Raw genomic sequence first — 26,958 nt, 5'->3', positions numbered from 1 at the left:
GGGACTGTTAGCTCCTTACTAAAATGCAGTGGGGGTTTTTGGTTGGGTAGTTCCCAGTACCAAAAGGGGGAAGGGTCCATGAGAAATCAGGGCCCTGAGACTGACAGTCCTCAGGGACAATGGGAAGAGGTCAACACTCCAGGTCAGCCTGATTGACTGGCTGGACAGGCCAATGAGGGTATTAGGAGGCTAGGTCCCATCCTCCATGTGAGCTGGGATTTTTGGGGTCTCTGAGACAGAAGGGGAGAGCCAAGAAGAACAGTAAGGGGTCCAAGCTGTGCTGAGAAGCAGATCTGCAGTGACAGAGACAGAGACCCACATAGCCCAAAGAGAGCAGATCTTGTGCTGAGAAGCAGACCTGCAGTGTCCAGAGCCAAAGAAGTCAGAGATGCAATGCAAGGAGCTGGAGGCTGGCAAAGCAGCATCGTCTGGAGCTGGGTGTGGTGGACATCTGGGACCAGCAAAGCGGTGGGAGAGGAAGAGGCTATGGGAACGGAGATGCCACCAGCCAAGAGGCCTTGCAGGCCAGACTTGGAGAGGGATTGTAATCCCAACTGGGAGAAGGGTCCTGCCACTTAGAGCCTAGAGTCGTGTTGTCACTGCCAGAGCATGTCCAACCTGCAGCCAGGGCCTGAGAGAGAGAGAGCCCTGGGACCTATGAGGAACAGACTGTGGACTGTCCTTATACTCTGCAAACTGCTGTTTGTGATGTCCCTGTGCTACAGAGCGGGGCTGTGGGTTCTCTTTTAACCTTTCTCATTTTTTCCTTATGCTTTTCTTTTTAATCAGTTGCTGTTTAATAAATTGTATCACTTTGAACTGTATGTAATGATCAGTGGGTCAGGAAAGTATCCAGTCTGAAGAGAGTACCCTGGAGAGGGGGCACCTTAGCCCCTGCCCTAAGTAACTACAGGGTCCGGGATTAAGGCCCAGAAAACCTGGGCCCAGCCTTGTTGGGATTTCGAAGACTCTGCTACTCAGGAGAGTGGAAGGGGAGCCCTCAGGGAGGGCTCAGGGTCAGGGAGGGTAAAGGAAGTGGGAGTGGGGACTCAGATCCTCTCGCTGGCCCATTTCACTGGGATGGTGTAGAAGCCAGAAAAGTTCCCCCACAATAGCGGGACCATTCCCCAGCTTACACCTGTATATGTTTGCTTTTCCTTACTGTTTCATCTTTGAATCTGTAGTTTTTCTATTTAATAAATGTGTTGTTTGTTTTAATCCCTCTGGTGCATAAAACAGTGTGTGTGCCAGAGAAAGCTGACAAACCAGAGGGGAATGGTCTGAGGGTCTGGTAACCAAGGGAGGATGTATTTGGAGAGAATCAGGACAAGAAGGGCTGTTGATGTCAATCTGCAAAGGATAATTGGGTTAATGAGGAACAAGGAGAGACCTTATGCTGCGAGTTGGCTGCTGGGTATCAGGGATTTGAAGCGAAGTTGCACATCACAAAGGCCCCAAAGTTACAGGGCAGGCAGTGACAGAACCCCTCACTGGCATGGATAGTCTCCAAAATATCACACTGCCCTTTTAAAATTCTTTAGTAACCTTTTTCTAGATAAATCCTTCTAATGATTACAACTGAGATGAGGAGAGGCATATTCTGGAGTGCAGTTCAGACGGGTGAGGGGATATGACTGCTGCCATTTTTTCCCCAAAGAGGCAAGGTGGGAGAGGAATACCTTGTATTGGACCAATCTTTATTGGTCAAAGGGACATGTTTTGAACTACTTGGGGTGTGTCTAGACTACATGCCTCCTTCGACGGAGGCATGTAGATTAGCCAGATCGGAAGAGGGAAATGAAGCCGCGATTAAAATAATCGCGGCTTCATTTAAATTTAAATGGCTGCCCCGATCTGCCGATCAGCTGTTTGTCGGCAGATCGGGGGAGTCTGGACGCGATGCCCCGACAAAGAAGCCTTTCTTCATCGACACAGGTAAGCCTCGTGAAACCAGGCTTACCTGTGTCGATGAAGAAAGGCTTCTTTGTCGGGGCATCGCGGCAGATCGGGGGAGTCTGGACGCGATGCCCCGACAAAGAAGCCTTTCTTCATCGACACAGGTAAGCCTCGTGAAACCAGGCTTACCTGTGTCGATGAAGAAAGGCTTCTTTGTCGGGGCATCGCGTCCAGACTCCCCCGATCTGCCGACAAACAGCTGATCGGCAGATCGGGGCAGCCATTTAAATTTAAATGAAGCCGCGATTATTTTAATCGCGGCTTCATTTCCCTCTTCCGATCTGGCTAATCTACATGCCTCCGTCGAAGGAGGCATGTAGTCTAGACACACCCATAGAGATCTCAAGCATTCTATTCAGCTTCCAATTCACTGGGCAAATTTTAACACCTTCCAGATAGGACTTGTACCTGTCAAAAATAATGAGGTTTGTTAAAATAGGCAAGATGCAGCTTTCCAAGTCTATAGTCATTAAATATAAGTAGCGGTGGTTTATGCATTTAGGCTCTGTAAAGACGACCTTATCTAAATGTGACAGCAAATGCCAGAATTAAGATTAACTGTGGAAGTCTATTTTTAAAGCTTACTCAGCCAGAAGTTTCTATTTTAGTGATGTTTGGCTTTAATAGCAATAATTGATTAGCAGCCTTTGGGGAATGAACTGCACAGGATTCATGAGCCAAGTAGAGAAGAAATATTATGTGGTAATCCTGCATTAAAGTAAAATTCCATTTCAAGTAGGGTGTTAAAAGAACATGAGTGATTCTGTCTCTAGCAGACAGTCGCTTAGTGACTGTGGTCTGGTTTCATTTGTGAAGCCAAAGCAAAGTTTTCCAGTTATTGGAGGAAGTCTCTGATACAAGAATTGGATTCTGCAGTGTACAGTGTGAGACCAGAATCAAGCCCTTTTTGCTAACTTTGTAAATGGATAATGCTGATGAAAACATGGTAATATTCCATGCAGGGATTATAAATATTTTATTCTGGAACTCTCAAATTTAACATCAATTATTTTCCTATCTATAAGAGCACCCGTGTCAAACACTACACTTTTGGGGTGGATATTGTTGTTGTTTTTATCTAAAAGAGAGGTGCACTAGCAGAACTAAATTTTTGAACTTAGTAGAAATAGGTTAAAATAAAAATAGCAGATTTGAAGTGTCCTGTGTTATAACCAATGGCATCAGTAGTATTCAACAGCACAGTTTACGTTTTAGGTGATTAGACAGACCATAGCTCAAAACTGCTGTAGAGATGGGACCTCCCTGGTCTGGCACTCTTGGGACCTGAGTGGTCCTGAGCCACAGAGTTTGCCAGACCAGGGGAGGTGAAGGCTCCCCTCCCATTCCTGCTTCTGCCTCCACCCCTGCTGGGGTTGCACTCCTCACTTTCGGGGGTGCCAGTCTGACTGCTCTCCCTGCCTCTGGCTGGGCTGGGGCTTCATTTTCCATTGTCCTGGTCCAGGTGGGGCTGCGCTCCCTGCCCCTGTTGCCTGGGGCTGTGCTCCTGTGTGCTGGCCCCACTGCTTTCAGCCTAGGTGGAGCCACACTTTCTGCTATGCCCACCTGGCTGCTCCTTTCCTGGATACTGGCTCTAGTGCCTTTGTTCCAAGCGGGGTTGTGCTCCCCACCACATCAATCTTGCTGCCACGGTGGCAGCGCTTCCCACCACTAGTTCAGCCCTGAACCTGGCCAACCAGGGTGCTCTGATCTAGCAATATCCGTGGTTCCACAGATGTTGACAGACCAGAGAGTCCCAGATTTTAGAGGTTTAATCTGTAAAGTTATTAACCGTGAGCTCTACAGTACAGTTTAAGAAATGTATATTATATAAAATGCAGCACTATCACCCTCAGAAGTAATCATGTGAATTGTCCACAATTTGGCCGCCTCACTTTCTTTCCCCAATCATTATTTTTAACCCAGTTATGTCTCAAAACTGAAGTGTGCAAACCTCTATTTTTGGTATATATTTCTGCTGAAGTAATAGGAGTTGCTAATGTATATCTGAAGATAGCTACTGGGGGCAGATTCAAAGTAGTATTGAAATGAATTCTCAATATCATAATTTGAGGGAGTTTACTGTTAAACTTGTTCATAATTGCATTCTCCTTGCCTCAGATTAGGGCCTCAGAAATGTTTTAGCCCAGCATGCAGTTATTCCCTGGTAAACACAAAATAGTTTACTTTAGTTTTGCATTCATGTAATTCAGGATATAGTAATTCCCTCATGAACTAATTTTATCAGCACTAAGTTTTATTATCAACTAAATTCAGAATCAATCAATCAACTCAGCTCCCTTACCATTTTCTCTTTTATTTGGTGAGCAAAAAGAGTCCTTTCTTACACTCAGTTTCATGGCATTCTTTTTGTAGGTCACACTATCTACAAATCAAAGAACCAAAGAACCAGTTGATGGCAGCTAGTATAATAGCACCACCACCTCAGCTCTGCCCATTATCCCACTATAGTTTACAATGGTGACATCCTGAGTGCAGGGGTGTTGTTGTCATGTGGATTCCAGGATATTAGACACACAAGATGGGTGAGGTAATATCTTTTATTGGACCAACTTCAGACTTGCTTCACTCACCAACAGAAGTTGTCCAATAAAAAGATATTACTTCATCCCCCTTGTCATTCTAGATGTTACAGAGACTTTTCTGCCAGACAGAAAGAAATGAAATAAGAACAGGAGGGAACGGGAGGAAGAAGAGGTGACTGGGGACACTATGCTCATCTTACAGAAGCACTGAAGTGTGCAAACCTCTATTTTTGTATATATTTCTGCTGAAGTAATAGGAGTTGCTAATGTATATCTGAAGATAGAATCTGCCCCCAGTAGCTAAGTAGTGTTGAAATGAAGCAGAAGAGAGTAGTGGTTTTCATTTTGAAATTTCTGCACATCTCCTTGATATCCATGTCCCATCCTTTTTTCCCAGATGATTAAAAAAAATTAAACTGAATGATTCACAACCTCTCTGTGTGTATGTATAACTCTCTTTGGAAGACTTCCTGTCAGACAGGAAAAACTGTGCCAAGTCTTTAGCTTCCTGCATAAATGCTGTGGTTTTCATTTAATGCTTAGCCCCTCTGGTATAGTATGGTAGATTAAAAGCCTGTTCTCAATATTTTATGAGCAGGGGCAGTAAGTTATATGGGCACCAAGAATATTCCCCCAAAGATCAAGGCTGGGTCTCTCTTCCTAGCCCTGTGCATCTCACCCAGTGCATCTCCTAGTCCTGCCTGCTGCCCCTAGGGGATTTAAAAGGGTCCAGGTGTCCCTGCCACCATTGGCAGCACAGCAGGGCTAAAGTGGCTTCTTGTCCCACCACACTCTGCATGCAGCTGTCGACACATCCCTGCGGCCCCTGGGCGTGGTGTGTGTGTGTGTGTGTGTGTGTTGTCCCCACCCCGAGTGTTCCTGTAACCAATGAGGACTATGGGGGCAGAGCCTGTGGGTGGCAGCAATATGTAGAGACCCCTCAACCCCCACGCTTAGGAGCTACTGCCAGAGAGGAGTTCATTCCACTTACAGGAACTGTCCCAGATAAGCACCGCAACCCCTTCATCTCGAATCCCCTCCTATCTGCAAACTGGCTCCCACAGCCTGTACCTCAATTTCCGGTCCCGTTGCACAGCCTGAACCCAGAACCCAACCTCTCACCCAGAGCTTTAGGCAGGCAGTTGTGAGAGGCATTTGGGCACCACCAAAAATTCTGCAAATATGCAGGCCCTGTTTGAGCCATCTTACCTCAATATAATAAGCAGCTATTCTTGGCCTAAAAGTGTTGCTGTGGTTATATGCAATGAGACGTTTTTGCCATTTAAACCCTTTTTAGCACACTCTCTCTGCTTAAAATCATACCTTCTGAAAGGTTACATTTCCAATCCCCTCTATCCCTACCCCAAAAGACAGTTTTCTGTCTCTTGGAGAGTTGCATTGAAATAAAATGAAGTTCTTTACTTGAAAATTGTAGGTTACAGGAGGGGGAGTATTTACCTGGGGATTATCTGTTCTCCATTGGTAACAAAATTCAGTGGGTCATTTTTACTGGGAGATACTTCATCCTTATACTCACAAAGGTATGTTTTCTGATTTTGATAAGCAGAGATCTAAGGGAATTCCGAGTTTCATATATAAATGGCCAACCTTCATACCGAAATATACCAGAAATTGTATGGCACAAAATGCCTGATCTAGCAAATTCTTGTTCAGATAATCCCTGCTTGTGAAAGGGTTACAGGGGATTTGACCCAAAATTTGTTCCTTATGTATGAAGGTCAATTGAAGAATTTATATTTAATTGTTGTAAACAAGCATCTAACCAAATATATTTTATTTATATTTAAATTTTTGTGCTAATACGGCAACACATCAGGTCAGAGTACTTGTAGCCAGTGTGAAATGAGTTAAATTACTTCAGTCCAGTTCTAAGTAATAAGATGATCTTCTCAGAAGTAATCCCAACAATTAGTATGAAATGTTTTGCTGACAGACTCAGAGAAGAAAAGTATTGAAAGGATCCTGGAGGAAGAAGTCATTTCAAAAGATGAGTTATTGAAGATAGTTGTTGGAATAGAGTAAAAGATTTGCACTGCCAGTATTTCAAGTATTCTATACAGTATTGTATCCATTGTGAAGAGAATTGAGTCAGTCTCCAAGACTGTGAAGATGGCATCTTTAGTGAACACTAACATTATCTGAAAATATATACATATAATTTTGAGGAATGTCAAAATAAAAATTGAATGTGAAGCTCAGTAGTTAATTTAAAAATAAAAATGATACTAATGCTGAAGATAATCCTTGGGAAAAGATAATATAGTGACACATTGTATGTTCTGTAAGTAAAATAAGGCAAATAAGGACATCTGTAATATATTTTAAGTACTGAGGATTTTTCATTAGTGTAACAGGAAAAATGACTTGCAAACATGCCAGAAAATTACTGATTACAGAATCTTGTGAAAATATATATATCTCTTTCATGATGATGAATTAGTGTCTTACCTTCTTGATATTAAATCAGGTCACTTCAGTCTGGCTTTTCAATGACATTTTTAATTCTCTCAGAGAAGACACACAGTGTACATTAAAAAGTAGGTCATGCTGTACATAGATTTCACTACCATACTTATAAAATATGCTTGCATATTGAATCTCCTTGGTGTGAAAAATAGATAGTTCTGACATTGGGATGTGATATTAGAAGTATAGCGCATATACAAATTTGATAGTGATATAAAAGCTTTTAACCCAATTTTCACATGAATGGTTGACTAATTTTTAAAATTGTTTGGCTAATTCAGTGGATATTGCTGGGTAGGTTAGACCCAACATTTTTTGTGTAAATATATGTGGATAATACAGACTAGCATAATATTTAAAGCTTTTATCAACAATTTTTGGTTGGCTGTTTCATGACTCGCTATGCAACACACTATACCATATATTTGTATATGGCATCTCCGGTCTAAAAATGATAAAAGCTTGAGAGAATGGCTCAAAATAACTTTTCTGTGCCTACAAAAAACATATTATCTCAGATTTTCTGGGGGTAGAGAGGAAGGCTGAGTCCCATTCAGTCGATACAACTTTACTATTCTGCCCTTCCCATGGTACTGTATAAAGCTCATATTTCTTCAATTGATTGCATGTGTGGCTTCCACTTTTGCTGCCTATGTGCCCAGTGGAAGGCTGTTGAGAACTTTTCCCCTTAGTAATGCCTGTTGAGGGCTCAAGCACCCTCTGCTGCTAGTCAGGCAGGCTTCTGAGACAAATGCATTTTTACTGCTAGCATCAGGCAGGCTTCTCACATTTTACTATACATACCCTTCATTTAGGATCTTATTAAAGATAAGACAGGACCAGGCCAGAGTTATACTCATAGCCATACCATGAACAGGCTCTCCAATCTACTAGAGTTACGAGTAAAATCTCCAATCGCACTTCCACTAAACTTGGACGTAATTTTCTAAGATCATAGTCGCTTACCTCTGCATAAGTGGAAATGTTTTTCCATCTGGTCTCATCACTATGGAGCATTGCCATCCTGCTGAACATATTCTGGACCGCTTATTGCAACTCAAACTTGAAAGTTTAATAGTTCAATCAAAGCACATCTGACAGCTATTTCAGTGGATAATTGATCTATCTTATCCTATGTCATGTCCATACTGTTTTTGAAAGGCCTAGTAAAATTGTATGCACAGGTGGAAGACCTTGTTCTCCCATGGGATCTAAACTTACTATTGTCAAGATTTATGGATCCCCTGTTTGGTCTCTGCTAGATTGGTCAATAAAAGTGGCATATTTGTTGGTAATCAGCCAGCAAGGTAGAAGAGCTGTGTACTTTAAAGATTATCTAGAGAAGCACAAACTTTAAGGACAAGCGTTGTTTCCAGATTAGAGTCCTCTTTTTCATATCAATCAGCCAATGCATGTGTTTGCATATACCCTTGCACCAAAAGATCTCTGTCATTCTTGGTGTGAATCAGCTGCTTCTGTAAGGCTTCCCAACTATTCATAGCACTGGTGGACAGAACAAAAGAACACGTGGTCTCCAGCCAAATAATCTTTTCTTGGATAACTTCCAGTGTATGCATGTGCTGTGATGTGGCTTATGTCTCCTACCTAACAGAGTCACAGCTCATTGAATTAGATGTTAATTTACCTGAATTGCTTTTCTTTCACATGTTTCAACTGTGGGCATTTGTAGAATGGCAACCTGGTCCCAGTCCACATGCTAGACTCCTGTTATGCTGTTGGTCAAGGTGCGTGAAATGATGCTGAATTGGTTGTGTTTTTCTCCAATCTTTTTTTTTAAATAGACTCTAATCTCACTTCCTGTTTTCAAGACTTGTGAGTCACCAAGACCTGACCTCTGGATTCCCTGCTAGAGCCTGCTCCCCTCTGCACCCCAATACCCCTACTCCATCCCAGAGCTTCCATCTGCACCCAACACTCCCAGAGCTTCATCCCTCATCCCTCCTGCACCCAAACTCCCTCCCAGGGCCTGCTCCTTTCATCTCATCAATCCCTTGTTCCAGGCCAGAGCCTGCACCCAGCACCTAAACTTCCTCTCTTCCTTCCCACACAAATTCCCTCTCAAAGTCTTGGGCGGGAGGGAGGGTGAGTAGAGGGATGTGGGCTCTGGGCATTCTGGCAATCACCACAATTTCTGCAAACCTGCTGTCCCTGAATACATGCATTAGGAGTAAGAAGAAGGAAAGGTATAGATACTCTAATTAGCGACGAAGAGCTAATAATAGGATGACTCAGTAAGAATGAAGTATTTTAATGCCTCCTTTGCTTCAGTCTTCACTAAAAAGGTTAATAGTGACCAGATACCAGGGCTGGCAACAGACTTCGCTGAGCCCTGGGCAATATGGGAAAGGTTCAGTTCTGGGCTTGTTGGAAGGGGCGACGCTGGTGGCAGCCAACTCTCCGTGTTGCCTGACCTGTGCTGTCTCTCCACAGTGAGCCCACAGTGCCACCCAGGACTCCAGCGGTGATTTAAAGGGTATGGGGCTTGTGCTGCTGCTGCTGTGGTAATGGCAGCCCAGTGCCCTGAACCCTTTAAAAAAACCAGGCCCTAGAGCAACTGCCCCCTTTGAACCTCCCACCCCCTGTCAGTGACCAGAGAGAATGAATATTAACAAGGGGCAAGGAACATAAGCAAAACAGGGAAAGAACAGATTAACACATATAGAGATAAGTTAGATGTATTCCAATTGGCAGAACCTGAAGAATTTCATCTAGGATATTTAAGAGGCTACATTCCTTGTTTCTAGACACGTTTTCAATTAGCAGTGCTAAAGCACATTTTGTTTGAATGGCCAAGTTTATTAAACAATCCAGATTGTTCTGTATGACAGTCCTGTCCTCCTCATTGTATTCCATGCCACCAATCTCTGTGCTATATTTTGTCAGCAGTGATTTTATATTCCCAATCATTGGATGATGAAAATGTTGAATGACATCAGGACTAGTTTTAACCCTTGTGGACCACAGTAGAAGCAGTCCCATTAAATTATTTATACCCTAATGACAACTACTTTTTGCAATCTGCCAGGATTTCTTAATCTATTTAACTTGTGCCAGGGGCTGCCGACAAAATTGGTGGCAAGGCATGTGTGAGGGAGGGTCTGGACCCCCAAAAAGGGCGGGGCTTTGGGTGAAAGAGACAGGGTTGGGGGCTAACTTCCCCCAGGCAGACCTACAACACTGCCTGGTCTGGGGCTCCAGTGGCAGTGGCCAAAAACCTGGGCCCTTTTAAATTGTGGAGCTCTGGGGAAGGTGTATCTTTTTGGCCCTTCTCCTCCTCAGCAATCCTGCTTGCACTTTTATTAACATTATCACTATACAATATTTTAATAAGAATGGCATGCGGTACTAAGTCAAATGCTTTATGCAGATAAATTGTTTTCTTTCCTCCTGACAATCCTGAAGTGTGGCAGGATTTTCAGTGTTTTCTATCACTGTCCACACAAAACATTATTGTGCGGCAAGTATCACTGTCCACACAAAACATTACTGTGCGGCAAGCTGGTGCACTGTGAATTCACACTTTGGCTTACTGTTCTGTAACTCACTATGTAAACAAGCCATCAGAGCCTCTTTGAATTATTCATTTAGAGAAACAGAGATCCTGGGGGGAGGGGGGGGGGGCGGGGGAACTCATATAAAATATATTAACATGATCAAAATCTATATGACATCTATAACAGAATTAACCTTTAAACAAGGGATTCTAAAGAAAACTGGTGTTTCTCTTGGAAGTGTATTTTCCTCTGTTTCATAACTGAGTCCAAGAGCGTGTGTGTGAAAGAAATATGTATAATCTTCAATAAGGAGTTTTATATGGAGAGTTGTCCTTATTGGGATTTGCGTGATACACTGAGATGAGAAGATATTCAAGTGTCCTAAGCCAAGCTTTTTACTTTTGGAATCTTGGAAATTTTGTTTCATCCAGATTGTTCTTAGTTTTACTCCCTCATAAGAAGTTACAGCTTTTCTGAGGTACAGGAATAAATACAGATGCAGTGTTCCCTACATTTGACAGATTATATATTCAGCAGTATTGCCTTTTCAACTTTTATATATGCTGCATTTCTGTAATGTTTGGTATTTTCATTGGAATTATAGTTTGGGATTTATCTCAGTACATGAATTTTCAAATACAATGGCTATTGACCAGTAACAGTATCATACATCATTTAAAAACATATTTCCTTGGGATTTATTTTGCTCAAAAACCTGTTATCACTGCATTTATGTGCACTTGAAGGAACTTCATTTGATAAATAGTAATTGCCTTTCATTTAACCCAGGTATTTGGGTGACCTAATTGTCTCCTATGATATTTCACAGCAATGTTCAACTCATCTTTGATTAAATAAACATAAATTACCAAATCACCAACTAAATTAGTTATGTTTAATATGTAATTTTATATTAAAATTAGAGATAGATGGACCGTTTTCCATGAACAGTTTAATTGCCAAAAAATGCCATTTTGGTTCGACTGAAAGAATTTGAAATTTTTTGTTGAATTTGTTAAATAGTTTCAGCCAAAACAAAAAATAGAAATATTTTGGTAATACCGAAACATATTTTTCATCCTAAAATATATTTCAGTTATTTTGACATAAGTGCGGAGGGGTGTTTTCATTTATAAGCTATAGCCCAGTGGTCAGCTGGGATGTGGGAGACTCTGGTTCAGTTTCCCTCTCTGGCTCTTGTGGAAAAACATATTTGAACTTGGTTCTCACTTATTGCAAATCAGTCCCCTAACCACTGGGCTACAAGATAGTCTGCTGTGAAACTTTCACGAGTCTCTCGTGCTGTACCACTTCCTATATATAAATAATTATTGGAGTAGGGCAAGGGTTCTCAAACTTTGTGCACGGCCCCCCACTAAGTTGCGTGTGCTCTCCCCCCCAACTTGCTCGTGACCTCCCTCTAACTTGCTCGTGACCCCCCGGGGGGTTGTGACCCACAGATTTGAACTTGCTTCTCCCTCAAATAGATCCCCTAATATCTCTGTATGGGCCACTCACACCCTTTATATTCATGAAACAAAAAACAGGACTATGCAGCACTTTAAAGACTAACAAGATGGTTTATTAGGTGATGAGCTTTCGTGGCCAGACCCACTTCCTCAGTTCAAATAGTGGAAGAAAATAGGCATGACCATATATACCAAAGGGATACAATATATACCCTTTGGTATATAGGGTCATGCCTGTTTTCTTCCACAATTTGATCTGAGGAAGTGAGTCTGGCCCACGAAAGCTCATCACCTAATAAACCATCTTGTTAGTCTTTAAAGTGCTACATAGTCCTGTTTTTTGTTTCAGCTAGACTAGACTAACATGGCTACATCTCTATTACCTTTATATTCATGTGCTTTGACTTTACTCCTCCCATGGATGGGGAATGTATGGCTCTGTCCTTGACTTGCTGAGCATGGCAGGTCTGTTGCCAACTATGAATTACTATTCTTCCTTATTCCACTTTGCCTTCCCTCCCCAAAAGGGTGAGGGAAGCAGGAGAGAAATTGTGATCTGAAGTGTGTTTTGAATTAATAATGCCTTACGGCAGAGTTTTTCAAAGAGTTCCGCAGACCTCCTTTGGGACAGATGCTAGCAGGCCTGTGCTGCTTCGTTTACCTAAAGATTTCGTAGCCACGGAGCCTTGTGGCTCCCATTGGCTCTGGTTCATCGTTTCCAGCCCGGGGAACCTTGGGAAATGGTGTGGCCTGGGCCAACATGTATAGGGATGAGGGGATTGTTCAATCTCTATGAACTGTTAATTCATATAGGCACACTCTAAGGTACTAAAAAAGCACTATTTACAAAATAGAAACTTGATGTCTAGCAGTTGGATTGATAAATTCAGCTCATTTCCACTTGCAAAACATGTGATGATGATAATGACTTCCAGTCACTGTTAACTTGGGCCAACTTCATAGCAGTGGCCTACAGATGAAAGAAATTGTATCCTCTTATGAATGCTCCAAACAATATAGTCTCTAAGTGTGGAATTTTTAAAAAGATTTTTGAAAACTAAATATAAGCATAGTCTGAATTGTTTACTTTAAATAAAGAAAGCAGTTTGCAGCAAATATTATGAGACTGAAAAAATAACTGTAAAAATCCTTGATTTCCATAGCACACAATCCCTTCATGCCAGGATTTAATTCCTATCAAGTCTGACTTTGCCTTGGGTAATTCAAGGAATTAATTAAATGCATTTCACACAAAAATATGCATCAAAGGAACCACATACCCGGGATTTTTCATGTGTAAATAGTAAATAAATAGAAAAAGAAAAAAATGTGCATATACTATGGAATGGATTATCTAACATGCAATAGCGCAATTTAGTTACAAATTATTTGATAATTCTTTTCCTGCAAAATGAATTAATACAAATTAGGTAATGCTAGATGATAAAGAGGATTCATAACCTCTGAGATACTTTTTCTTGGAGGTGAAATGTGGAAGAGGACAGAGCATCAAAATTAAACATTTTATTTCACCTTGAGAATCTTGGCTGAGAATTCCCCTATTGCTTTCTGCATAACCACTTGATATCCATCATACACGCTTGAAGCTGGCAATATTTATGAGTACCGTGTGTGGCATTTGAATATCCATGATCTGTCATTCATCACTGTGTCAGCATTTGATTGAATTCGTTCATGCCATTTTTACTGATATCTCTCAATACAGAACAGCAATTCACAGATGCAAGTGCTCTGACAACCAGGCTATACAGATTTATAGTAGCATATTTCAGTCACTGCTCAGAAATCATGCCTATAAGGGACAGCTGGTGCATACTCCATTTTAAAAACTGTCAGATTAGCTTTGAATAGGATCTACTTTTAGTCCATTATCAGTTTCCTAAACACCCTGAGACCAGCTAAAGCTTTGAGTATGTGACAGTTAAATTTTCTGGAAGGCATAGTACTATTCCAGGAAGGAAGCTAACCTCTGTTATCTCTGTTTCTATCTGTATATCCTAATATTAAATGGTGTTGGTGCAAACTGTGACCTAGTTTATTATTTTAGGGTAAGACACACTCTTAAAAGTTGTGATTGACTTTCAGAGAGGCTGAGTGCTTGCAGCTCCAAGGGATTCTGTTGGAAATGTGTATGTTTAGCAATCCTGAAAATCAGGGTGAAGGTTAGGTCTGAAATTAATCCATTGTAGGGCTATGTCTATACTGTGACCCATACAATTGTACAGTTGTGCCAATAAAGTGCACCATTGTAAGATGTGCTGTGTGGCTGCTCTTTATTGCCAGGAGTGACCTCTCCCAGGGACAAAATAAAATCACCCACAATGAGGGGTGACTCATTGACTGAAGTGGGGTTCCCACTGACAAAGCTATCAGCAATGGAGATGAATTACTAAAACTTTTGTTGTTTGGGGAGTGTTTTTTCATACCCCGAGTCACAAAACTTAGTGCAGCTTAAGTTTCTTTAAAATAGCCGTCACTCATTGAGAAATGTTAAACAAAGCAAAAGCTAGCATTAGCCATTAGCTTTATAGACCCAACAACAACAATAATTCACAGTCATAACCTTCCCTGATTTTCCACAGAAACTGTTAATGAACAAAAGCCATTCTTTCTTCGCTAATATCATTGATACTGGTGCACACACAAATGTATTTTGGTGTGATAATGTGCTATACCTAAAAGACAGCTCTTAATTTTGCCTAGTCTTAGTTTTGTACTTCCTATTTATTTCCCTCTAAGAACAGAAGTCCCTGGAATGTGAATAATTAAGATAAACTGGTTTAAATAATATATGTACTTTGAAGGGAGATATGAACTGCAGCCTCCAATGCAGGAAACATTAAACATGTTGAAATAGCTGTACTTTACATTAATCCTGATCCAAAGCCCACTGAATTTAATGGAGTGTTTTGGCAACAGGTATATAATATACACATCCCACACCATTTTTATGTTGCCTCAGATACACAACAGCTATGAATTTATTCTCTCCTGAGGTTTAAGTAGCTTGTAATGTGACCTTGGATTAGTCAACTTTCTAAATGGTAAGTATTTAAAAGAAACTACAATATTGATTGGTTAGACAGGATACAATTGCAAAATTCATTTTAGACCACATGACCTTATTTCATCCATCTAGAGTGTATTTAGCAATCTGTTGCTTCACTGCTAATAACATTTACATTTTATGATTTCTGTTCTGTCATTCTACAACTTTGTTTCTAATGATGGCTATAAATCAAATTTAGAGGAGGCATAGCACCTTCAATTAGGCTGTGCTCCAGTTCATTCAGAATCAAGTCTTTCAGATCTAATCCTCTGAAAAGTGGATGGTAGAAACTGAGAGAGCTCAGCACTTTCTAGAAGGGGCCCAATGCCTTGTAGTATTGGGCCCTAATTAAGGCCCTCCACTGAAGATATCCCTCAGTTTTGTGCTGTGGCTGCTAGCTTGATCAGTGTAATCTTGCATGTGGCTTTAGAGCTGTCTGCTGGAATGTGTTTTTACAATGAACTGTTGTGACATGAAGAATGATGCCTCGAGTTTGGATGGTGATAAATGCTTTTCAGTCATACTTTATTTTCTCTCTTTTTTTTTTTCCCCCCCTCCGGAGTCTGACATTGGTCCAGCAGCAGAATCACTGCTGGGTGTTTCTGAGCTTTGATGGTGTTTGGGCTTTTAATTTGGATTTCCTTTGACAAGCTGGACTATGGGGATGTTCCCTCACTATACTAATATTAATAGTTACCAGACAGCAAACCAAATAGTCTCATGTGATTATCGTACATAATACAGGATTCTTACTGAGTTTTCTACTGGTTTGTTTTTGTCGTAGCCTTAGAGACTACAGTCTATGATAAAACTATATTTTATATAGCAAATAAGTTGATTTATTTTTTAAAAACATATTTGGTATAGAATTATCTCAGGGTACCCTGCTATCATCCCCAATGGAGAAATTATATATTATGTCCCTCTTCATGCTGTTCACTAACATATTAATCTTGCAGTTCACCTTGGTGAAGGGACTGCAACACTACAAAGTCTAAACTCTGTGTTTGAGTGAGATGTCAAGGGAATGATGTAACTCAAAAGATAATCTGTGGTGCTTAGGGATTTCACAGTTAAGCACGTCTGATGAATCACTTCTGGCAATGAAGGCAAATGAAGAGTGTACACAGATGTGATTTAATGATGTGAATGACTGGGAGTATTTCTGTTCAGCAGAACAGGTCCTCTGCTTTTACCAGACTCTTTTATAAATGGTTCATTGCAGCAAATGCTTCATTCTGCAGTGTCCAGTCTGTTGTCATCTTGATGTGTTCACATTACATAGTACTGACACTCCAAGGGCATCTGGGAGCTGGAACAAGAACACAAGCATTTTATCTGTGAGGCAATATTTAAGTAAATTTGAGTTTTAATTGGTTACATTTGTAAAAGCTTATAGAAGTTGTTATATAGAAGGAGACATAAGAAGATTGTCCAAGTTAGTAATTTCTACAGATGCCATTGATATTCGCCATTTTATTAAAAGAGTGACTCTCTCGATTTTAAACCAGAATGTCAACATGGAGAAAATAAGTTAAGGTTGCTGGTTGTATGCAAATAATAATAATGCTTTAGCTTGCTGACTGTTCTCCGTGTTGTTGAATCCTCTTCCCCTTTTTGGCTTCCTTCCAGCTCTCTCTCCCTGTTGGCACAAAACACTTCTGCTGCTCTGATTACATCACCCTCTCCTACAGTCTCTTCACTAGCTTCTTGTCTCCTGCTGCACCATACAGCCTTTGCATCTCTTTGTCTTGCCATAATTTGTCTTGTTCTCCTGCCCCATTTCATTCGTGTTGCACCTCCCAATCCTCACGTCTTGGGTTAGCCCTACATCCATATCCATATCCATAAAAATGAGCTGTGGATATCTGCGTCCACAGATTTACAGGGCTGTACCTCTTGATGCTTCCTTTTTTCTCCTCCTATTCTCAGGTTTGTGACTTTTGTTATGCAGCCTCCTACTTCTTATTTGCTAAGTGTCCTCATCTCTTGCAAATCCTTTCTTAAAATCATCTTCTTCTAGGAATGTTGACCACCTTGTCCTTTTCATCAATAATCTCTTCCCTTCCTTCATTTACCTGAATGGTTGTCCTCTGTTTTCTTTCTGTTTATTCTTTTTTTTGTAGATTGTAGGCACTTTGTAGCAGAAAATACGTTTTAACCTGGATTTGTATATAATATGTATATATAACCTGTTGGTGAGTGTATGTTTCAGGTCCCTTTCTATGTCTCATCCACAAGGAATACTGGCTTGTTACAGTCCCAGTGAATGAGTTTCAGTTCAAACAGTAGTGTCTCCTGCTTTTAGCTCTAGAGGTCCTTGGTTCATTTCACTGTATTGATCAAGATGGCAATTGCCATACATGCATTTATAGTATTCCGTACATGATTAGTATCCATGATCATTTGATTTGCACAGTGTGAAGGGAGGGAAGGGGGATTTGTTCATCTTGGGTAGATCTCTATGCAAGTGTTACAAAAAGTAAACTCTATTTTTTATGATTTTTTTGTCTTTGCTCTCTCTCTGTTGGGTAGATTATCCCGCAAGGTCTATCCCTGGTGAAGGTTAGGGGTGATTTTTACCATTTGACAACATCCTCTCTATCAATAACTCTGCTAATAGTCCCTCACAATGCTCCTCCTGTAGGCCTCAAAAAGACCTTCTCAAGGCACTGTCGAGGGCTCCTTTTCTGAGCAGCAGGGACTCCATCTGCTCAGTTCTTCCCCTTCCAGCATGTGGGGCTGGGCAGTCTGCTGTGCAGAAAAACTGGGGAGCCAGCCTCAGATCTGGGGCTAGAAATCTGAAGATCTGATAACTTATTTGAGTCTGTAAGAAGCTGCTTCTTTGAATAGTCTCTAGAAAATCATTTGTATTCTTAGAATCCCAGACATATATTACTTGCTTTTATTAGGAGAAGATCTAGAGATTAGCCAAATTCTCCTGTCAGAGGTTCATGCGGACTTTCATTTGTGCCTGTTGTTTTAATTTTGCAAATAGATACTAGCTTTTAAAATTGGCATATTCACCTTAGAATTATTCAGCTTGCTGAAACATTCACACTTTTTTTGACATGTACCTGAGTTTACCTACTTTTTGATGTATCAGGTAGTTTGTTTTTGTTCTACAGTTTCAGTGCATTTACATTAGTAGCATCACAAGCATTTTCATGAACTACTTGCTCTCTGAGACTCTGTATTTGCCCCAGATTTCATTTCAAAGCTTTTCCCCTGTGAGGTAAAGATTTTATTATTCATATCAAGGAAACCCTTTTTCTGCCTGCTAAAATGAAAAATGCTAACTTGCTTTATTCAAGTTCCTCCAGTAGCTAGTACCTGCAAAAACAAAAACAAAACAAAAAACAAAAAGAAACAAAAAACCCCAACCTTGGATGGGTTATAAATGTTTTATTTGTATAATAATAGACTATTTTAAGGCATGATGCAGTGCTTTATGCTTTTGAATTTTCCATAAGAGTTGCGTGAATGATTTTTTTGAGCTCAGTTCCATGTTAAGAAAGAAAAGAAAGCAATAGAAGTAAAAGACTAAAGTTATCTCTAAAAGGTAAAGAGCTGGCAAGAACAGCTGTGTGCACTCTCTTATAACAAAAGACCATTCCAGGTGGTACCAAAAGCCAAAGGAGGAAATCTGCCTTAGGTACATTCTGTAGGAAATCTGCCTTAGGTACAATTTTTTTATTACTAATGTCTTTAGTATGATTGACGAAAGCATCTCTGCAAACCAAGATTATGTATGTTGGATTTATCAGATGCAAAACAATATTATTAACAAAGTCACATAATCGGTACACTCCTCTTAGTAAGAAATGGCTTTCCCTGTCCGCCTCTAAATGCTGTTGTAGAATCACAGTAGTGCTTTTGTACATCTTTGCTGGACTACATGGGTAGAAGAATGCCCTGCTAGATATATAAAGGTGTAGTGTCCCAATCATAATCTTCCTTATGTTACATGTTCCTAAATTCTGCTTCCCTCTGATCTTTATTAATTATACTGTATTGATTTCCTGATGGAATATTCATTTTGTGGCCAAACCTAAATACCCTCCTCATTTTACCCTTCACTCCTTGCACTGAATATCACAGCTTTCTTTCTTGTTGTAGTGCTGTTTACAAGAGGTCAAGGCCAAGCAGCTGCATGCTGTGGATATGTGCAGGTAATTTCTGCTCAGCCTTTGTTCTTTGACCCACATTGCAATGAGACTGATGCTGCAGAGGGACAGAAAAGAAGCTCTCCCTATGCATTTCTTCTACCATGCTACATATTTCTGAACCGATTGCATTTCTGGGTTCACTACTTTTGCAAGGATGCCAGCTTGATACACTAAGCAAACAAGCAAGGAAATAAATGGATACCAAACAAACCTATGTTATGTTTCAATTAGGCAAGACTTTGTATTACATTATACATTTTTTTGTATCCTCTCAACAACCTCTACAGAGATCTGCAATTGATCCCTTGAGGGCTCCTGGGTAAAAACTTTTCCATTCTGTAGAAAGATTGTTTCTGAGCAGCATCTCCAGAGCAAATCATGTCTGAGCTACTAGACTGTAAACAACAGCTGAGGTCCCAGAGGGTCTAGAATGACCTGAATAAGGTTCACATTGAAGATAGTGACAACAGTACAATCATTTCAGAGTGCATGCTCATGTGTGTATAATATCACCTGTGAATATTTTAAATTTAATATTGGTTCAGGTGAAAGTGCAACAATTGATTCTTAAGATCCTGGCAGTAGTCTAGGATCTACATGATGAAATTGTGTTTGTCATTCATAGTAGTCTGTAAATGAATTTAGCTACTGTGTCTTGCTGTGTTCATATCAGTCATTAGAAGACCCTTCTTCATACGCTTTGCTTTAGTGTAAAAAAAGAAGTAATCTTTATTTGTAGCTGGGTGACACCCACACTTTCACAAGTGCCCTCTGCTTGTATGTGTGTCTGCACTTTTAGTCTTCTGTAAACTGGAAGTGTCTCAAGCAGGTTTACTATGACTCAGCCCTCCAGCTAAGTCTCTCACAGACAGTATGTGAAAGAAAACCAATTTCTTCTGGATTATACCATCCACCAGGGCCTATCCAAGTATCTGGGTATTTCTCTGCCTTTAAATAGTCCTGGCCCTGATATGGGGTTGTACCCCCAAGGCTTCCTCCCTTGTGCCATGGCTCTAGCCTTTTCTGGGCCCAGCTGTCCAGCTAAGCCACTAAAATATCCGATCCCTTTTGGAGGAAGAGGGCAGTCTCAGAGTCCTGAAGGCTGACCCTTCACCAGGTCTTTAGCCCCTTTCCTGATCTTCTGTGTATTTCCTTTCCTTGGCACTTCTCTAGTGGCTAATGGGGTGGACCCTGGCCTGCCCACGATTAGGGGGTCCCAGTCCAGGAACCCTATGCCTAGCAGCTGCCTGCTGCATCCCTTTAACTAAGCTGTGCTTCTATTCCCTAGGTCACTTCCCCACAGCCTCAGCACCTTCTTGATCACTTCACCCCTCACCCTTACTATAGAGCTGAAGTCTTTAACTCACAGTGAAAGGATCTCTCTTGTTCCACATGTCCTACCAGCAACTGAGCTCTCCGTGGTTCTGTCACTCCTTCAGCCAGCCTGGAACGCAGTCTTCACTCTTTCAGCTCCAGACAGCAATCTCTGTAACAGACATACTTAGTGGTCTGCTTGTGCCCCTTCTACAGGGTAACGGGACAAAAAGCCATTGTCATCAGTTTAAAAATACAACATTTTAAGAATTGTTTTTAAGAGAGATAACTTTCCCTCTGAATTTCCCAGGTAAACCTTTCTCTCTGTTTGATAATCTGCTATCACCCAATGAGCTCTGAAATACATTTTGGATGTTTACATTTTCATTTTAGAATATATTGGCCCAAATCCTATAGTCTCCTATGCAAATCTTCGATAGGAGTCAACATCTTTCCCCTACCCCCTGAATAACTTAGAACAAAGACTGTAGATTTCAAACTTCAGCGGTGGCAAAAACTGACACTGTTCTGTTTGCCTTTAGTGAGAGTTACCCACATAAGCCAGGGATGAATTTGGTCTACATAGATGTATATCACATTTAAAGGGCCATTCCCTGAGAGGTATTGGTTATGTGAATTCCTGGCTGTTATAGGTGCTCATCATCTCTAAGGCTGTGTCTACACTGCAGAGTTTTTGTGCAAAAACTCGCAGAGCATCCACACTACAAGCACATTTTTCCACAAGAAAAATTACAGTAGATCGTCAGAAGACAGGGCTTTTGCACAAGAGTTACTCCTCTTTCTAGAAGAAATACACCTTTTTGCGCAAGAGCTCTTGTACAAAAAGGCATGTGTGGATGGACAACAGGGGTTTCTTGCTCAAGAAACCCCTATCGAAAAAAGCACAGGTGCTCTGATGAACATTCTGCAAAAAGTTCTTATGAAAGAAGCCTGCAATGTAGACGTAGTCTCTGACTTGAGTCAGTAAATTCAAAATTTTCCAATGTACCTAAATGAGTTAAGAACCTAAGCACCGTTTCTAAAAATGCAACTGTTTTTTTTTCTTATAACAGGGTTAATTGATACCAATAAGAAATTAGCCAACTAAAAATGATATGATAAAGGGTTTATTAAGGATCACTTATTTTTTAAGTACACAATATATAAATCTCATAATTGAATGTATTTTACACGTCATCGTCATACACTGCTCTTTTTATTGGAGTGTAAGTTCTCTGGGAAGAAACAGTGCAAAGTGGTTGTTACAAGAATATAAATAACATGCCGTTCCCCCCCTTTAGTCATAGCCCAGACCTTTAACAAATAAAAATGAAAAAGAAATGAAATTTTTGTCATTCCTTTGTGACAAGCGAAAATGGTATAATTCTGAATTAATAATCTTATCAAATTAGATCCACTTCAGTCCATCTGCAACACAGATGTGAAAGACACAGAAAAGTAAAAATAATATGGCTTTTCATGTAGATTTTTAGTTTTGTTTTACTATTGATCTCTGACCTTGAACCATAGAACCTCAAGCTGCGTTCCTGTCATATGTCAGTAGCTGATAACTAATGCTGAAATGTAATGTCTAAATTATGGGGTCAAAGCAAATTGAGTAATAAAACTGCATCATTCAGCAAAGGGATACTTCTGTACTCCATGGTGCAATGCTTTTGTCTGAAGCCAATAATTTGAAAGAATAAATAGTTAACTCCTTAATTATGTTTTTGAATGACTGTTGAGAAAATAACTTTTGCCTGATGCCTTGAACAACCAAACATCCCCTCAACAAACCGTAAGACTTGTAGGCACATTTCTCTTCACTTCTTCCCGAAGTGAAAAGCAGTAGAATAATCTCTGGCTTGTCATGCCCCTTTTGGGAAGATTGCCCTCATAGGCAATTACCATTCACTACATGGACAGTTTCTGGAAAGTGACACCTCAACATATTTTCTCAGAGAAAGACTTTTAAAACCTTTTGTGTTCTTTCAATTTCCAGGCATCTACCTTCAGCAAAACAAGGTTTGCAACTTATTAGAAACTAGAGACAGGATTCTTTCATGAGGACTCCATGTTTCTCAAACTAAACACTCTTTACTGAGAGAACTATTTAAAAAGATGCTGCAACTGCAGCTAACATTCCAGCCATCTGCAAATAGACTAACTTCTTGGTGCCTCCTTGAAACTTTGTCCTCTGCAGCACGGGCGGATGACAGTTTTGCGGGGCCCCGGGCAGCGTAATTCCACGCCCCCCCCCCTTTGCCACAGCGCACGTACAGTGATGCCATGCGCATGCGCAGCAGCGCCACGGCGTATGCGCGGGGCTTTCTGAAGCGCGGGGCCCGGGGCGGCCGCCCCGTTCGCCCTGCCCTGCCCTATGTCCGCCCCTGCTCTGCAGGTTCTTTACAGGATGCTACATCTCTCCTTTTTAACAACTGTTCTCTTTGCTGACTCACTTTGGCCAGAGGTTAGTAGTACGTTGGCATAGGGATCCTTGATGCCAAATTCCTCACTTCCTGGGGAGTTCTTGACCTCTGCTTCACTCTGCCCTAAGCCCTGTTCTCATCTCACCTCTTCCCACTGCTGCTGCCCTGCCCCCCTCCCTGGCCTCCTCCTGCCTCAACTCTTTTCTCTTACCACTCGGTGTCTCCTATATGCTGCTGAACAACTGATCACAGTGGGAAGGAAGTCCTGGAAGGGAGAGGAAAAAGCTGATTGCAGGGCAGCTGGGAGGCACTGGGGGGAGTGGGAGGCACTAATCATGAGGCCACCGGAGGGTGCTGAGAGCCCACTATTTTTTCCCTAGGTGGTCCAGCCCTAGAGCACCCTTGGAGTCAATGCCTGTGATAGGGATATGACCTTTTCCAGCAATGTGTTGTAGCCTGTTGGACCTGATAGTCTGTCAGGTTTGCGAACAAGTCTTCCATTTCTTGACTCTGCTGTCATTGTTGGTGGGGGGAGGGGGGGCGTGTTTGTATCCTGTTGGTCAGTGCCCTGTTGATCCTATGTGTTGCTCATATATAGTATTTCTTCAAACTCTCCTCCATCAAGCCAGCTGATGGACATGGTCTAACCTTTGGACCCATTTTTTGGGTGCCTATTGCCTGCCACTACTCTGCAGCTGCCTTCAATTTGGTCCCCACACCTGTCCTGCGTTTGTACCTTATTTTGAGCCTCGTATAACTCATGTTCCACTGTTGCTTGGACTTTTCCCATTGCTTTTTGTGGATATTTGATGGTTGGACCCAGGCTTGCTCACCTATGTGTATTGACTTTAGGCCTTTGGCTTTCTTGTGGTAGTGGGGTGCCTTGGCAGTCTCATAACGAGTTCTGTGTCCTGTCCATTATTTTTCCTTTGGGCTGCAGCAGACTACCCTTTGTGGATAGCAGAATCTTGGTGTTCTCTGCCCATTAGGCCCTGTCCTGGCCTAGTAATCTAGTCCCCGAGGGGTTTATTGCAATGATACAATGAGGACTCCATGTTTCTCAAACTAAACACTCTTTATTGAGAAAACTATTTGAAGAGAGACACTGCAACTACAGTTAATATCCCAACCACGTGCATATGGACTATTGTCTAACTATTCCTTCTTGTCTATTTTGCCTTTGCCAGTAAAGCTGTCTTTGTTGTCTTCACTACTAACTCTACCTTCCCATTGTTTTCTGGTTTGTCAGCAGCAGATGTCTTGTGCTTAAATTCTCATTTTTGGCGCTGGAACATTTACATTCTGATGCAGTGTCCATTGTCTAAGCATAGTGTGTCAAGTATGCCATAACTTGCAAAATGTGCTTATGGTTTCTTGATTGCAGTTCTTGCCTGAGTGCACTCCAGATGGTCTATATTCCAGAAAGTGGAGGGGTAATCTACTGTGACCATGTAGTTTCTGACATCAGAATTAAGAAGTCTGTTCTGACCTTTTCCCAGGGTTGGGTTGGGATTTCATCAGGCTGTAGAGTCTCCTTCTGTTATTCACGACTACAACCTGCACACCTTGCAGTTTTCAGTGTAACATCTCATAACTATGCATTTGTGTCTGGTCAATAGATACATTCACTGGCTCAATTCAAAATTGCCTCTGTCCCTACATGTGAAGTGTATATCCCTCTCATAATGTCAACATTTAAATCTGCTGGGATTACTTCTCTATCCCTTTTAAACAAAATCTGCTCTTGCATACATATGTTTCAGAGGGGTAGCCATGTTAATCTGTAACTGAAAAAAACTTAAAATATAACAAATAGTCTTGCAAAACCTTAGAGACTAACAAGACATGTAGATAGTATCATGAGCTTTCATGGGCACAAGCCACTTCTTCAGATAAATGGAGTTAAGGGGTACAGTTTCCAAATAAGTAGCAGGGAATGAGAGGAGATAGGGGGGTGCGGGGAAGGTGTGAAGAGAAGAAGAAAGAAGGGGGGGGAAAAGTAAAATATTGTCAATTAGAGTGTCCATGCTCAATGAAGCTGATTGAGTGGGTACTAAGTGCTCTTAAGTGCCTGGTATTTGGTTTTTTATGTAATTAGGATGTGGAATGTAGCAGATTACCTTTATTTTAATTTTATCATCTCTATTCCCCATAATCAACCCTGTATTGACTCTGTTCTTGCTTCCACACTTGTCCCTCTTTTTTTAGCTTAAAATCCAGCATTCCTGGTAGTCTATCCTGCCTGTTTTATTTGTTTTAGGAAGTTTGTTTTGTTTTCCTGTTAGTCATAATCTTCCTTGCTATGTTTCTCATTCAATTGCCTACTGCTACCATGTTCCATGTACCACGTGCTGGCTAATAATATGACAGAACACCCCGTCTCTAAAATTATTTACAGAGATGTTGCAGCTACAGCTATCATTCAAGCTGTGTGTGCAAACTACTCCTAACTCGTCCCTTCTGCAACTTGTGCTGCTTTTTTCATGTTCAAAGCTTGTTGCTTTCAAGGTAACAAAGCTTTCTACATTGTCTTTCAACTACATGCTTGTTTTTTTTATGTGGGAAGCTATTTTGCCACCTTATACATGGATCCCATTGCTTTTTTTGAGATTGCAGGTATCTAATAACAATTCCACTATGCCTAGTATATAATTAAGTACCTCAAATATACAGAAGCTCGCTAATCAGGTCACATACAGTATTCATAAAATTGCATAGCAGAATATTTGTAATATTATTCCATATCAGCTCCATGTCTATCAGTTTCCCTTTCAGGGGAAAGAGTGCTGTGCTGTCCTTTTAGATGACATGTAGAATTGAGGCCTTTGTCACTAATAGTCATGAAACAGTCTGCTGTGTAGGTCTTAGTCTGACCAATACTAAGTTGAGTGAGTACTTTTGGTCACATAAAATTCCTCCTGTAGATTTCATTTGGGACATATTCTTCTCTTTCCTTCTTAAAAACTATGTTGTAATGAAGCTGATATAATGACTGCAGCATTCTATTTGAGCCTGACTGCTTTTCAGTAGTGGATAAATGACCTTGACTGTCTCTGTACATGGTTTGTGACACTCATGGCAACTGACAGGATTGTTGAGCCCCTGGGCAATGTGTGTAGGGGGGGAGGAGGAGGGAGTGGTGCCTCCGGCAGAAGGGGCCAGCCCTGATCACTGCTTGAACCAGGTGGTGCCCCATTTCCCCATTGGCTCCCTGTGTGGGGCTCTGGAGTGTACTGCCTGGCACTCCAGCAGCGATTGTAAAATGCCTGGGGCTCTGGCCACTGGTGTTACTGTAGCGGCAGCCAGAGCTCTGGGCCCAGGACTGCCCTCTTTACTGTCCTCTGTTGGTGGGCCTGGGGATTCTTATATAAAGAATGTATTTCTTCATGATCTAATTATAATTTTGGACTTATTCATAGTGGGACACATTCATGGGTAAATTTACTGCACTGTGAACGTATTGTAGAGCAGGGGTGGCCAACCAGTTAGACACTAAGAGCCAAAATAGCTGTGGATAGAAGTCAAAGAGCCATTTGTTATATATTTATTTGTATCTATCTGTCAATAGATAGATATAGTACACAAAATGTAGTGATAAAAATGACATTACAGGACATTTTGAACAAAAAACAATAACAAAGTCTTTAGTCACTTTAAAAATTTACAGCTAGTCCAAAGATCTTCATCAAACATCAAATTAAAAAAAAACACACTTTGAAAATACAGTAATATTCTCACATTAAAAATGAGCATCCCTGCCATGTATTTTAAATTTAATACTACTGCCCTATTATGTCCTGTGATTTTTTAAAAATTAAACTGATCTGAGAAGTAAATTAGCACAATTTGAAGTGCCTGTTTCATTCCAGCTTGTTGATCTCTGGTATGTTTTCCTTATTTCTTTTATGTATGAAGATTATAGTTTTTTATCGTTCTAAAAAGTCAGGTCTGTCCCAGACTGCAAATATGACAGGTTCAAAAACAATAAGAGAGAGACTTGTATCTC

At 41.0% G+C, this 26,958-nt stretch overlaps 1 long non-coding RNA gene across 2 annotated transcripts in view; it reads left to right on the top strand.

Annotated features, from left to right (window-relative positions):
• Positions 1–21,946: 21,946 nt before the first annotated feature.
• LOC102459455 (uncharacterized) overlaps positions 21,947–26,958 on the top strand; it is a 77,515-nt gene continuing 72,503 nt past the window's right edge. The window contains exon 1 of one of the 2 annotated variants that reach the window (XR_016349897.1): positions 21,947–22,993. This is a non-coding gene — a long non-coding RNA (uncharacterized LOC102459455). The remainder of the gene's footprint in view (positions 22,994–26,958) is intronic. The other variant, XR_003088001.3, reaches the window with a different exon arrangement.

The sequence above is a fragment of the Pelodiscus sinensis genome, chromosome 6 (genome assembly GCF_052426305.1).
Source record: "Pelodiscus sinensis isolate ZL-2025 chromosome 6, ASM5242630v1, whole genome shotgun sequence".
In the NCBI taxonomy this organism is placed as follows: domain Eukaryota; kingdom Metazoa; phylum Chordata; order Testudines; family Trionychidae; genus Pelodiscus; species Pelodiscus sinensis.
Note: the sequence above shows the minus strand (reverse complement) of the source record. Positions and strands in the feature narration are given on the sequence as shown.